The sequence below is a fragment of the Athene noctua genome, chromosome 4 (genome assembly GCF_965140245.1).
Source record: "Athene noctua chromosome 4, bAthNoc1.hap1.1, whole genome shotgun sequence".
NCBI lineage: Eukaryota > Metazoa > Chordata > Aves > Strigiformes > Strigidae > Athene > Athene noctua.
Genome location: NC_134040.1, coordinates 36,719,764 through 36,735,422, shown reverse-complemented (window position 1 = coordinate 36,735,422; position 15,659 = coordinate 36,719,764). Strand labels below are relative to the sequence as shown.

At 42.5% G+C, this 15,659-nt stretch overlaps 1 protein-coding gene across 5 annotated transcripts in view; it reads right to left on the bottom strand.

Moving 5' to 3' along the window:
- The window catches only part of INPP4B (inositol polyphosphate-4-phosphatase type II B), a 330,214-nt gene extending 318,777 nt beyond the window's left edge, over positions 1 to 11,437 (bottom strand). For all 5 annotated transcript variants that reach the window (XM_074905028.1, XM_074905029.1, XM_074905027.1 and 2 more), the window contains exon 1: positions 11,010 to 11,437. The gene's annotated coding sequence lies outside the window, so the exon portion shown is untranslated. The remainder of the gene's footprint in view (positions 1 to 11,009) is intronic.
- Positions 11,438 to 15,659: the final 4,222 nt, after the last annotated feature.

The following is a 15,659-nucleotide window of genomic DNA, read 5'->3' as shown; positions in this document are numbered from 1 at the left end:
ACGCCTTCCACTAGCCCAGGTTGCCCAAAGCCCCGTCCAACCTGGCCTTGAACCCTTCCAGGGAGGGGGCAGCCACAGCTTCTCTGGGCAACCTGTGCCAGGGCCTCACCACCCTCACAGGGAAGGATTTCTTCCTCATATCTAATCTAAATCTGCTCACTGTTAGTTTAAAACCATTACCCCTTATACTGTCACTACAGGCCCTCGTAAAAAGTCTTTCTTACAAGTCATCTTCTTATAATCATCAAATGGCCACGGTAGGGTCTCCCTGGAGCCTTCTCCAGGCTGAATCACCCCAACTCTCTCTGCCTTTCTTTAGCAGAGAGTTGTTCCAGCCCGTTGATAATTTTTGTGGCCCTCCTCTGGACCCACTCTAACAGGTCTGCATCTTTCCTGTGCTGACGACTCCAGAGCTGGATGCAATATTCTCATGAGAGCGGAGTAGAGGGAGAGAATCCCCTCGCTTGACCTGCTGGCCATGCTTCTTTTGTGCAGACCAGAACACAATTGGCTTTCTGGGCTGCAAGTGCACATCCCCAGCTTGCTTCTAATTTTTCATCTACCCAAGTCCTTCTCAGCAGGGCTGCTCTCAGTCAGTTCCTCACCCAGTCTGTACTGATACTGGGAACTGCCCTGACTCAGGTACAATACCTTGCACTTCTCCATGAGGTTCACATCTGCCCACTTTTCTGAAGCCTAGCAAGGTCCCTGTGGATAGTATAAGTTTACCATAGTGTGTCTAAATCTGAAGCTTACCACAGGGTGTCTAGAAAGGAGGCATTAGAGACCTTGCGAGGCCAGGACATTAGGCCAGGCAGGCAAAAGGAAAAGGAAACCAGGAAATAAATAGGAAAGGCTGGGTTTTGTGTTTGCATTGTATAAACAGCACAACAGACAAAGAACAGGGCACATTATCATGGCTCAAAATTAGTAAAAGACAACCAGAAATGTTTCAACAAGATACTCACAAATCCAGATTAAAAGACTGAAGATTCTGCTCTCCATGACCCAAATGCACCCTATCACATTCCCACCTCATAGAGGGAGTCAGTCTCACATGTGAACATTAAGGAGACAGCCAGCTCATCATCTCATACACACAGAAGTTCTCTAAACATAAACAGGGACAAAACAACCTTTGAGGTAAGATGGAAAGTGGCCAAGCACACAAAGATTTAACTTCATTGTTAAAGATGCAGGGAAAGCTGCAACATTGAGACTTTTCATGGCATATCCCTTTGTTTCCCATCTGGTAGGAAAATTTCCACTAGCCCTGATGTTTTTGTGACTCCCTAGAGGTTCTATGCTCTGCAGACACTAGCTCTCCTCCAGTTTCTCACTGCCATTCTAACAGAGTTAGACCTCACTTTGCCTGGTCAAGGTATCAGTACATTTGACCAAAAATGCAAGTCTAAGCCTCAGCTCAATGCAGCTTTTCAAGATGGGACCTATACTTCCTTCCAAGATATCAGCACTTCTCTCTCTCTATCCTGTCCCTTCTGTGCATTTCCAGAATCAACACGAGGGTCTACATTACTAATAATTTTAAAATTGCATTTTAAAAATTAAGATAAGAACATTTTTTTTTAGAAAACAAAACCCGAAAGTCAAGATCTTATAGAGTGCTTCCTCAAGCTTCAGTAAACTTACAGCACTGCAAACGGGGTCAGAACCTGCTCCCATCACTTAGGGAGGTGAGAGATATGTGACATTGCTGACTATACAACAAAGGCTCTTTTGAATTATTTACTACAGCACAACTAACAAATCATCTGGATGTAAAGCTGCAACAACTGCTCCAAATACAGAAATGAAAAGCAAAGGTCATAACTGATGGGCCAGTATTGTCTTTTAAAATAGCTTAAAAATATATCTTCTGCTATGTTTTCACTATTCTTGCACTTCGCAATTCAGTTTTCATAAAAATATTTCACCTTAACCTTCAAACTATAGTGGGAGACATTGCTCTTTCAGAACACAAAAATAGATTCTCAAAGCTGAGGTTTTTCAGAACCTAGGAAGTATCTGACAAGAACACAAATTCCCACAGATGAGGGCTAGATCTTTATCAGTATTTCATTTAAAATAGGCAAAAGACACATATGTTTTGGGGTGGTTTGGTATATTTTTTTGCCCCAACTGGAAAGTAATGGCAAAGCTATTAATTATTTTTTCATTTACAAAAAAAAAAAAAAAAAAAGAAGAGGCAACCGCAAACCTCAGGTAAAATTCCACTTTACCTGCACTATGTTGTTTTGATGAACTAGATCAGACAGAGGAGGAAAAAAAATAGATCACTGCTTCAGGCAAAATGCCCGAGCATGTCATTCTATTGTAACATACCAAACTGGATTATTAAGGTAATTTCAAGTACACTGAAAATGAATAACCATAATTTTTCTTTTGAAAAAGAATACAGTTTTTCCATGTTCTGTTGTTGATATAAATCTTAATAAATATTCATAGATAACTCTAGGACACGTCATTAGCAAGCTGTTCAGCAAGTTGAGCAAGTGCTGAATTAGGTATTTTAAATAATTATTATAAATGTATCTTCTCATAGTAACATGGAAACAGTTGTAGCATGTTTCTTAGTGGAACATCAGATTTACTTAAATATGATAATGCTACCACCTAGAAGATGACTGCAAGGTTTGACTATACTGAAAAAATAAGTGGCTGACTCCAGAAGGGTTAGATTCCCTTCATCCTCACTGCTCTGGTAAGAAGTAACTTGTCCCCAGGAGCTCCCAAGGCTTAATCTGGGACTCATCACCTTGTCTCCAAAATCAGTATCAGTAATTCCTCCAACCTGCGTCCATGACCACAGGTAACAGACAAGAAAGCTGTATGTGCAATTCACAACTGAACCACTTGTGATAAGAGAACCAGAGGAATTTTCTCCTACACGTGCAAAAATATCAAATAACAAGTTTCTACCTTCCTTGTAACATCATACTACCAAGAACAGTAAGCATAGAGGGTTACTTTGGTAGTCACACAGCATGCCATGGGCATGATACACTCAGGAGCATCCCAAACACTTCAGCAGCCATGAAACTCATTCTTAGGAGTAAAGTTCTAGAGGACAAGCTGGCGGACCTCAAACAATAGCCAAGTGCTAGTCCAAAACAAAAATATCAGGAAACTGGGTGACGAACCTCTAGGTTTAAAGGGAAATTAAAAATCAATAGGACTGATACCATCACACCTGCATAGATCAAGCCTCCTCAGCCTTTATGAAACACAAACCCAAACCGGACAAAGGGATTTCAGTTTGCACATGATCATGGCTGGAGGTAAGAGCACTGGACACCAGATTAGTTTATTTCTGGAGTACTTCTGATATGTGTCGAAAATAAACTGCCATTTAATCTCGCTTCCGTGACTGTATTCCTTTCACCCTGTGAGTCAGTCAGTAACTTCTCAGAGTATGTTTTTGTCGAATCTGCTCTGTCAGGTTCCCACACATCTCTAGATCACTCTTCTGCTGCAAACTCTAGGAAAACTCCTATTCACATTAATATGGGCACCCACAACTTTTTTTGTAATAAACTGGTGTTTAACATGCTGCTTCTTTTGTGCAAGGTTACCACAGTTTGCCATTCAATTAAGAGCACTAAACAAAACAAAAAAATTATCGATGAATGCCAAACCTAAAAGATCCAAACTGAGACGTGGTAGCTCAATTTACACTTGGAGTTCAAGCACCAACTAAGATTCTGAGCTGACAAGGAGAATTTGCACAAGGTTTCCTATGATAAAAGTTAAAGCTGAATTTTCAAAAGACTGCACAAATGTAGAGGGACACTATTTACTGTGTCCCTCAAAGACCCGTATCCACACAAGCAGTATGTCTCCAAGCATGGATTTACTGCAACATCAACATTTTCTGCTGGTAAATCTTTCCCATTATCTTCAAAATACTGATCTTACAGGTATCAACAGCACCTAATGTTTTCTTCTGTAAAAAGCATTAGAGCAGTAGCAGAAAAGCAAGGAAAGGAAAGTATTATTCCCTCACTAAACACTCCTACAGTTTTATAATACTTTCCTATCTTCTACTTAAAAAGAGTCATTATCAGAAGTTGGGATTTTATACAATATTGTTTCCTCAAACACATTCAGCATCTCATGATTTAAGCATATACAATCTTCTTAATTTACCACCAGACTGATTACTGATCAATTTTAGTGTGCAGTACTACATATATTTGCATATATATTTTGACAGCCTGAGTACATTTAATAATCCCAACATGCGGATAGCTTTGCCTTTTCCAATACACAGGGCCAAAGAAGCTATTGTGACCATGCTTTTCACGTTTGTCAGAGAAAGAAAATCCAATTTATAAAAACGTAAAGCTTTCATGTGGTGTTACATCAAACTGATTTCTAGTTTCACTTGCAAATATATTACAAAGCAGTTCAGCAACTGTGCACACAACCTTTATAGGCTGGGTCCTCCAATGCTTCTTGCTTTTCATGCTTTAGCATAGAAATCTATCTCTAGGCTATCACATCTTGATGGTACAGAAACTGATTTAAAGATTTCTGGTAAATGTTATTTTCTCCACCTTGATCAGAATTTTTGTATAATCAGACACCACTAAAGGAAAACTTTGAAAGCACTCCAAGGTATATTAACAAAGGAGGACAATTGTCCTAACTCCCATTCTCACTTAAGTCCCCTTCCAACGCTTGAATAACATTATCAGACTTATTGAGGCTCATATAGATCATGTTTTAAGAGACTGACATCACAGCAACTGGTTTTATATGTATCACATCACACACATAGACACTTTCTGTAAGGGAAAGACAATAAACTTTAACAGTACATTCAATGTGACACCAGTAATCCGCCCTAAAGATTATGCACAATTTAATCTTGAAAGTGTGCACAATTTAATCTTATAAGTGTGGCAGCTTCTACTGGGTTTGTTAAGAATTTCAAATGTCTTAAGGCTTCTTCATATTTTACACTGCCATCTAGTGTAGGCTACATTCACTCTCTCCAAGCTTCCAACTGTCAGCACCTGAGGTATCCAAAACCAAAAAAACTTCCATAAAAATAGCCGCCACGACTTTTTTTTATATGACTTGGAAAGTATCAATTCGTAAAAGGAAAAGGCTACACTAGCAAGCTGAAACAAAATACCAAGACTTAAAGCTATCTGAGACCAACAGTAGGAAAGGCAAAAAAAAATTCATAGATACAATGAAGAATGATATACATGTATTTTTAACTCGATGGCTAAATAATTATCAGATATGAGTCATTTGGAAAAATGTACAATGTAGATTCACTAAGTGAAAACTTAGTGAAAACTCAGAAATCAGTGCAGGTTAAGCATCTGTGCTTGCATAGAAACTACAGATCAAGTTAAACAGTATTTCTCAAGAAACAGGTCTAAACTGAGAATGCTTATTTCAAGCATCTCTTAAAACAGGTGTTTCTTCATCATTTACATCCTCTAGCTTTATTCCAAGGTGTAACCACTGGATCACCACCTGATGAGCCTGATCACACTGCTCTGGCAGAAACAGCTGTTGGGTGGGTCTGCAGGAAAGTTTGCCTCACAATCAACTTGCCCCACAGAGCCAACATTGTCATCTTTATCAATTCCAGCTAACATTGAGAGGCTATGCCACGTGGCCATCCTACAAAAGCCACATGAACTGTGTGTCATAAGAGAGAATAACACAGATATAGTGTAGCTCTATAGATGGCCCGGGGGGGGGGGGGGGGGAGAACAACCCACACACTTACTTGGCTAAAGCAAAAAGGCACTTTTCATACACACTCCAACTTTCAGATTATTAATATGAAAAATTAAAGCTCTTCTCATCAATTGAAAGAATATTTTTAAAACTATAAATATAGCAGACTGACGTTATTCTGAAAGTCAAATGCAGTATCTCCTACTCTGCGTACCAAATTCTGTTCTCATTTACAGTATAAACTGGAATAACACATTAAAGAGATTTATCTCAAAATTATGTCACTATGGCAGAGAGAGTAATTTCATCCTATAAAACTCAGTTCTACCAATACCTGTTTTCTTTAGCCATTTCCACATACACAAAGTAAAATCCAGGCAGAGCAGCAATGTTACCGCTGTAATGGAAACACTGTACAATACCAAAGTGTTGATGCATTCTGCTTAATGCTCCATTTGCACCGCAGTAAATACACAAGATACCAAGTCCCATTTAGTGCCTAGACTCTTATACCCATTTTCATGGTTTTCAGTAATTTTCGTAACAGAAATATGCACCTTAGGTTCAGTGCATCTTACTAACTTTGCTGTAATATGCTAAGATCACAGTTTATAAACAACATAAAAACCTGATGGTACATGAAAAACTGTCAAAATACAATAAAAACTTATTTCCCATAAGACTTTCTCCCTCTTAATTGTCCATTACACGTCCACCTCTTACAATTACAATAAAAACCTGAGTCTTTTTAGTGCCTCGTATTAAGAGATTTCACTCTATTTACCAAATTAGCGTTTTTGCAGCAGGCAAGAAACTCTTATTGACAAGTGTACAGTTAACAGAATTAAAGAAATTGACACAAATGAAAGTGGTCTAGTTATGCATATTTGGCAAGTTTAACAGAAAAAGGTCTCCAGACTTAACCCAGACTGACTTTACTACTATACTCAGGATAAACTTTCACTGAGGTCACAGCATTGGGTGAAATTTCATAGAAACAGGATACAGAACAACACAAAAAACATCCACCAAGAAAAAAAAAAAAAGTGGATTTGACTTTTAATGACACGGCACATAGTGACAGAGGACAAACTCAGCCTGCCAAAGAAATGAGCTTGATAAACAGCATCACATTTAACAACTTCGACACAGTACGGTCAAGTAAGCACCTTTAGCTTGTGTTGTCTTCCATATTTTCATTAAATAGAGCCTTCTTCAACACTAAAAGCATTCTAAAGAAATCTATGGGGCAAATTCCCTGACAAATTGGAGGAGGAGGCTTAGTTTGTCAGGCTGAGGCAAAAAGCCTATTGGCATCCTAACCTGTGGAACTCAGAATTAAACCTCCTGTGCAGCTGCAGAGTTGAAACTACTGTAAACAGAACTGTCCTGCCCAGTCTCTTCTGGATTCAGAGGGGTCGTAAGTTTGATAGAACTTGGATCAAAGACATCTTAGAAGCAGAAATAATTTTACATTTTTCAACAGTCCCACTAAAGATTCTGCACCCACTGTTGAAGCATGTAACCAAACTACCATTGCAAACTTGAGTTTGTATATGCTAGAGTAAGCGTATACAGTTTGCTCTATTCACTCACTCCCCCTTAAAAGGCAAAACAATAGAAGTACCATGCACAGTGTAAGATGTCCATTTCACTTTTCAGTATACCTTGCCAAAAAGGTATACAAGACTTGGAAGACAGACAAGGTATATTGCCCCCTAACAGCAGTTTTCATAGTAGAACACATTGTATAAGTCTGATTCACTGTCTGAGATCCTGTCCATCTTCATTTTACTTATGATGACAGAAGAAATGGGAAAAAACCTCTTCCCTGAAATGGTCTGCTACTGACCTGGACAAATTAAGTGAATCTACATTTGCAGATTATGGTGAAAATATACTAGAGAATCATCCATCATTAGTTTTCCTCTTCATAATATTCAGCTGGCAAGCAGTTAAAGTAGTCTTCCAAACAGCAGGAAACTGAAATTCACAATCCTCAACACCTTCTTAGAATTGCCAGTGTGGATTTAGTATCAAGAGAAGTAAGTATTTCTAATTAAAATCCTCTATCACATTGAAGATACCTGTGAGCTGAAGTCCAGCACTCAAACCTTGCACAATCCAGCCAGCCTTTCAAGGTTTGTCTCAGGTTTTCTGTAACAGATCAACTATCCAGGAGCCTGATAAGCTAACTGACCAAATCCTTGTCTGTCAGAGTTAAGGGAGAATTAGGCATTCCTTTAAAAAAAAAAAAAAAAAAAAAAAAACACCCACCAAAAACCCAAACACACACAACTCTTAAGGGCTGCAAAAGCAAAATCAACTGTGACTGCTCCTGAAGAATGCGATGGAGAATATGGGACAAAATTGTAGCAAGACTGACAGGTGTGTAGGTGAAATGAGGAAACATGGGGAGGGCTCCTAAACTTAGGGTAAGCAGTAGGCAAGACCCAAGGCTTGGTGAGGCCAGGACTACCAACTCTCCCTAAATAACATTTCAGCCTTCCATCCACTCTGTGTTTGACAAGTGAAGCTAGATTTCCTAGTTATTTTAAAAAGCCAAGGGAAAAATGTTTCACAGAATTTGGTTGATATCCCTCCAGATTACTTTGGAAGAAAGAATCCTTCCTCAAAAGTGTGATAAATACCATTCATCAATGGTAATAATAAAATATCCATGTAATATAGAAGACTTAATAAAACTAGTCCTTCCTAAAAACTTCAGAGTTTTTAGTAAAGTTTTCAGTAGAGTTTAGTAGTTTTCAGTAAAACGTTAGAGCATCTGGCATACAAGAAAGGTTATGAAAATATAAATTAGGAAGAAAAAACTGTAGCTAACTGCCCAAGTGCTTAAGAATGCTAGTGCAAGTTATCATAAATTTTGAAGAAACATTAGTTTTGGGAGTAACTGTCGGCCTTTCAGTTTGTCTTTCTTAGCAAACTATCTTACTTTCTCCTGTAAATCTGTTACGTAAACCCAAAAAGTGTTGATTTCATATTTCTCCACAGAAGTCATATGCTAAAAATATATACCTGTAACAAGGTAAATAATTCAGCAGACATATCAATCCCACTACCGTTGCCCAAAATTCATAACGAATTTAGGCCTGGGCCTATTCAAACAACTAATTCACCTGCAGCCTATCTCACAGCCTGCACTCTTTACTGTCAACCAGCAGGGCTGTCCTCCACAGGCTGACTTTGATGCCCCAGCCAGATCTTCTACTCCCGTTTTTTTTTGTTGGGGTTTTTCAGATTTTTTTGTTTTCTTGCAGTACAGCAAACTTACAGGTACAAAGCACAGTATTAATCATGCATTTGGAGTCACAAAACCTTCAGCTAATGTTGTGAAGTCTTCAGGTCAGATCAGAAGGCTAAGGAGAAAGTCACAAAGGAGGATCTGTAGGAGGCACCTGGATATACCTGCTCAAACCGATACACCTTAACCTGAGGAAGACAGAATTCTTTGATCAAAAAGAACTAAGGCAGCCTCACGGATAAGTCTCTCCAGAGAAACCAGAGCAAAAGAGAGATCAGCAGCACTTTTGCAAGGTTTGAGGAACCTATGGAGAACTGGAACTCAAAGCTTTAGGTAGTCCAAGAGAGTCAGTAAAAGAAAAGCTTTACTTTAAAGAAAGATTTAATCTTATCTTGAGCACTGTTGAAACTCTGCCAGGAAACAAAGGAAAAAAAGCAAAAATAGGGCTCTGAAGTAGTAACACTGCCACATGCTCCTACTAATGTCATCCGGGCTGTTAAAATCTCACAGGCCTTATTTCTGCTCATATTAATCTTATGACTTGTATCTTAATTTTAGCGAAATTATCAGAATGCATGGAGTAAACAGCATTCAGTCCTGCATGGGTAGAGTAATGAGGACTTACATGCACAAACCTGATTCAATATAAAGGTCCACAGGACAAAAAAAACCTGAGATACCACAGGGCTTCAAAGCTACTTCAAATTTAATCAAGTAAAAAAAAAAAAAAATTAAAAAAATAAAATGACTGGAACACCACCTTATTAAAGACTGCTATCACACCTGCAAATACTTATCTGCATATAAGAAGTTTTGTTAGTAACCAATTATTTACATAAACTCTTACTTTAATACTGACTGAGAAACAGACATTTTCCCCCATCATTCTTGCTATGTAGACATCCTTTAAATATAGATAGAGGGTGCCTGTAAACGAGGGAAGACTGAAAATTAGTCTCGTTTTTGAGATTCAAAGCCAGATTTAAATGGCATATATATGGCCTGATTTTAACGTATCTATTTTAACACACCATTAATGGGTAAATAAACAAGTAAATTTCTTCTGGCGAGGAAGACAAATGGAAACATAATTATGCATCAGATGAAAACACAGCTCCACAAAGACTTCATCCTACTATTTTTATTTCAGATAAGGCACCGGGTTAGCTTTGGGGGACCAGGCGAGCAAGATAGAAGAGGTTCTGCCATCCGTGCTTCAAAATCTGTATGTCATTTTGGGGAACAGAAAACAGAGCTCCACTCGATCACAGTTCAGAAATTAAATATCATCCCCCATCCCCCCCTCCCTTCCCTGGCTGATACAATTTCAAGTTACAACTCCGCTCAACTTATGCGTTAGACCTTTCTTGTCGTTTCCATCACGTTCCAGCAGACGCCGTTATGTGCGAGATGGGGGTCCTACAGCTCCCTTAATCCCTCAGTGGCTCCCCGCCTCGTTAGACAAGTACCCCCAACTTTCAAACGCGGCAGAAAACCGCTGCAAACCAGCTCCTCAAGTGCCCCCGCAACGCCCCTTCGGAGGAACCACGGCCGCAGCTGCGGGGCGGGGGGGAAGGGGGGCGAGGCACCGCGCCGCGGCCAAGGCGGCAGCCCAGGCTCCCCGGCAGGCAACGCCGCCGGGAGAAAGCAGGAAAAATCCCCAGCGGGTCTTGGCTGGAAGTTGCCCCGGCAGCCCGCGTCCCCCGGGGACCCCCGGAGAGCGGCGGGCGGGGGTCCCTGGGGCGGCAGGGCCGCCTCCCTTCCCTCAGCCCGGCCCTGAGGGGAGCGCGGCTGCCGCCCTCAGCGCACCCCGGGCCCCCCCGCTGCCCGCCGGGCTGCGGCGGCTCACGGCGAGCGCGGGCTGTAACCTTAAGAAACTTGATAAGGGAATAAAAGGGAGGGACTTTGGCGGAACCGATTCCCGGCTTTTCATCTCTCCTGACGCGCCGGAGCCAGCGGGGAAACGAGGAAACAAAACCCTCGCCCCGCGGAACGAGCCCCCGGCGCCCCGAGCGGCGGTTACCTGGCTGGCGACGGGGCGACCGCCCGGCGGGGCGACCGGCGCGACACTTTCCCCCGGTGCGTGCCTATGTCGCTGGGCTTCTGGCGAGCTGCTATTTATAGTCCGGAGCCTCCAGCAGCGCGACGGCGAGAGGAAGCGGAGGGTTGAGCGCCCCGGACAGCCGGAGCCCAGCCCACCCCGAGGAGGGCGAGTGGCGGCTGGCGCTTGGCCGCGGGCACAGGCGCTCCCGCTCCCCCGGCGCTGCCGCCGCCGCCGCCCTCGGGCGAGTCTCCTCCCAATGTCACCGCAGCCCGGCCCGGCGGCGGCCCCGCAGGTAGCGCCTCTGATCCCGTGTTGCCGAGGGGATCCGGGAGCTGCGTCCGCCTCCCTGGCAGCCCTGCGGCCGGCGGGCAGCGCGGCGCGGCTCGGCTCAGCCGCGCAGAGGTGACCCGCTACTGCTGCTGCTGGAGGAGGCGAGACCGACACTGGGGTGTGGGAGGGAGAAGCCGCCGCTTGCCATTCACCTCCCGCCGCCCAGAGGGAGCCCGGCCTCCGCCGCCGCCTCTGCCGGCTGCCGGGGGCTGAGAGGCGGTGGCGGGAGCGCGCCCGGCCCGGGGGGCGCTCGGAGGAGGCGAGGGGGTGTCTCTGCCGGGGGGACCGGCGCCAGCTGACAAGCTCCCGCCCGGCACCCTCTCCCCGGGCTGGAAAGCCCTGGCCACGGTCCCTCAGCGCAACGCAGCGTGGCCGTGGGGAAGCGTCGCGTCCCCTTCGCAGAGCTGGGCGCAGGGGCGCCCTCGGAGGAAGGGAGCAGCTTCTCGGAGCTTCCTTTGAGCTTCCAAAGTTTGGGGGTGGGCGATGAGGGCTGCCCCTCGCCGCCGCTCCCAGGATGCCAACGGCCTCCATGAAGCCGGGCTTTGACCCGCAGGGAGCCCCAGCCCCGAGGGGACGGGCCGCGCCGTGGCAAGGTGCAGGGGTCACTTTTTGTGCTTCACTCCTTGGAAATAAACGGCTTTGCCTCGAAGCCGGGCTGGGGTTTGCCCAGTCAACCTGATTTCCTCACGACGGCCTCCTCAGGAGGCCCCGATGGCCGAGCCGACCTCCGTACGGGCCGAAGGGGTTAACCAGTAAACGTTGCAAGTTTGGGACATTGAAAACTGGTTTAGTGTGTAAGGCAACAGAGGAATTAAGTAATCTCTAATGCATCTGGCTCACTCGATAATAATCTTCATATAATCCAGTTTTTTATTTCTCTTGTAGTTAGATAAATTCGGTATTTCAAACTTCAGTTAATCTCATTGAGGCTACTTGTACATTATAGCAGGACACCGACTGGGATTTGAGCTGCGTAAGCAACTCCTACACCATCATGCGCAAAACGACTGAAGTTAATACAGATTAGATAGCTACTTTAGCCTACTCAACAGCATTTGTTACAGGGATTTTAGTGTTTCCTATGTTGTAGTAGCCACAGTCATCTACAGAGTACCAGGACAAAGCCTGACAATGATCTCTGTAAAGCAAGATTGATTTAGCTTCAGGAGCTTCAAGTCAAAACAAAGTTGTACAGAGAGGCAAAGCTGAGAGCACAGGGAAACTGGGAAACTAACCAAACACTTGTGTTGTAAGTTATGTAAAAATTGAAAGGAAAACCCTGAGAGGGCACAAGACAGAGAGATCTGGCCTTGTCCAAACATTTAAAGATAAGAAGTAATATGCAAAAGCCTAGCTTGATGGAACTACCCATTTATGTAAAGCTGCTCATGCATAAATGTTTGCAGAATCAGGCTCATATTGAACAAACCATTGTAACGAAGTGAAACTGCCTTTTAAATTCAGAGATGAGTCTCTTGAGTATCTCTCATGAACAATATTATGCTCTCACAACAGAATTTTCTTCATAGTCTTCCTTCTTGTTCAATTTTTAATGTTCCATAGCATAACAGATAGCAGAAATGCTCCTGCCAGCATAGGAATTGGTACCAGCAGACTCAAAGTGCCACCAGTGAAAATCCAACTTGTGAACAGGGAACTCACAAAGCTCAGCTCTGTGTAATTCAGTAGTGTAGGGTGTTTCTGTCACTGTGCTCCCTTAAGAACTGACTACTACTCAGGTTTAGTCGGCAGTTAGTTTTCAAATGAAAGCAATCCCAAGCTCTTAGATGTGTTCTGAACTGAGGACAAAGTCTGTAAAATTGATGTCCTGTTACATTTGGAAGGAATTGCTATGAGAGCGCCTGCTTACTTATTTCAGTAATGAAACCTTAAATACATACAGCACTGAACATACGAGGAGCAGTTATCAAAAGTGCAGTCTTCAAGTACACTTTTTTTCTTGGGCAAGGCTTTGTTGTACTGCAGACCACAGGAAGGAAAAAGGCTGATTTTTAGATTGCTCTTACGTTAAGGTGCAAGATGTTACTGGAAGATGGCTGTTCAGAAACCTTCCATATGTCAATATGGGGAAAAAAAAAAAAAAAAAGATATAAGATAATCAGAGCTTTATCCCCCTCTGAAGTGTTTTTAAATGGATATGTAGTCTAAAACTCTCATCATACACTCAAAATTTTCAGAGCTTGAAATTAAACTTAAGCATAAAAAAATGTCATCTGATGTTCAAAAGTACTGAGCTCAAAATTTTTTCAGATGTGTTTCGATGCTCCCTGCCTCTGAAAATCACATTTCCTTAAGTGCCTAGATATGGATTTAGGGTGCCTAACTGCATCCACTCAGGCTTGAAAATTTTAGCCTACATATACCTGTGCTTCATAATAAATGTATCAGAAAGCTTCAGACAAGCTATAAAAGCATTTTCAAAATAGCAGTGCAGACTTGAGCCATTAGAAGATGAGACACCAACCTGACAAAGTACTTGGCTGTATAATTCAGCTCATTCTGCTGTGTGGAAAGTATCATCTGAAGCGCAGCCTTTAACAGACAACTGTAGTAGCAGGAGAAAAATTAAAATGAAATGCCTACTGGGGCAGATTTTTCCTATTACCTACTTCTGGTATTTCCCAACATTTTCCAAATCAATGTGCTTCTTTCTCTAAAATCTCCCTTTCTGCTATCTCCGCAACTCCTACATATGACCTCCTACATTCCACCTTATAAATATTAACTGTATCTAAGCTTCTTGGTCTTGACACTGTTTTGTTTGACTGTCAAATCAAGAGTGTCTTAGTGAAGAAGGTGAGGATAAGGAGGTGAGGGAGGGAGCTAGCAAGAAATTAAACTGTGACAGACTTAAGACTTCCCAAGGGAACAGCACTGGAGCTATTGGAGAATATCCCTGCTCTGCTAGCCAGATCCAATCTGGCTAGCAAGGTTTGCTATTTCCAGGCCAAGGCCTGGGATCAAAGAGAACACTAAATCATTAAAGAACTTCAGGATGAGAAAAAGCAGCAGGATTTAATGGCCTGTCAACATCTGGAGTAGAGCCTCTCTCGTGAAGAAGCTCTAGCAAGCAATCTGAGTCTTCCAGTGCACAGGGAGAGTAACAGGATTGATAGGAATTTACTAAATTTTCAAGGCAAAGGCCCAAGTAAGAGGAAATGCACATCTTCGTTATAGATCTTTGCTGAGAGTACATTTCAATGGATAGAAATGGTTTGTTTTCTAGAAGCCCTTTTTGGGTTCTCTTTGATTGGCATTCTGTCTAATAGTTTACTGAGGGAAAAGAGTTAATTTACAGCAAATGCCACTGGGTCTGTCATGCTAACCTTGTTAGAAAGCAGGGCTGTGTCAGCTGGAGTAGTTAAATTTAGGCTCAGTATCAAAGAGATACTGAAAGGGATCTAAAGCATTCTGTATTCCTGAGCACTGAAACATCTTTGAAGACACAACTAGGGTAAAAATCCAAGGCTGCTTGTTCTCCAGACAGCTGGTATGAATGACTGCACAGCATAATTGTATTGCTTCTTCATACTAACCACAATACAGCAAAAAATACTGAATTTATATGTGCTTTATAACTGCAAAGAACTAGGGAATCAAAAATTAAATCCTAATGAAAGCATAAACCATTCGCCTTCCAGGGGCTGATCACTCCCCACCCCTTAAAGCCACTGTTCTACTTGTGAAGGAACCAACAACCCTGTCTGAAACCAAAGAATGCTTCTGGCACCGAACCAAAACCTAAAGCACCAAATGGGAATCAGCAAAACACGTCCTAAGCAGGACTAAACTTGACTGACATAGCTTCCTGCATAACAGTGTCACTGTAGATTACGACACAAAATTGAAATCTGTGAACTATGTCAGGCTCTTAAACGGAATCAGTGACCGTGAACTACAGTTTGGCTCTCAGTGCCTCACACCTTGTTACTTACACTGATGATGAATGTGTGCAAAAAGGTACCCTGATCATCTAATCATGATTTACACTCAATATACATATTATAATGAAGCTACAGAATGACTGCAAGAGAAGCAAGGAGATGGTGAACGAGGTTCTGCAAGGGAACTGAAAACCGTGAGTTAGTGAATAAATCAAGGTCTTGACTTTACAGGCAGTTCTGCATGGGCAGTCGATTGTGCCAGTGTCTCCGGTGAGGCCTGTACAGGCCACTGCCAACATAAAACAACCTGCAGGATCAACACCCACCAGAGGAAGAGCTGTATAAATAATTTAATGGAGGTGAAATTGAAATTGAGACAAATACCATACTACCA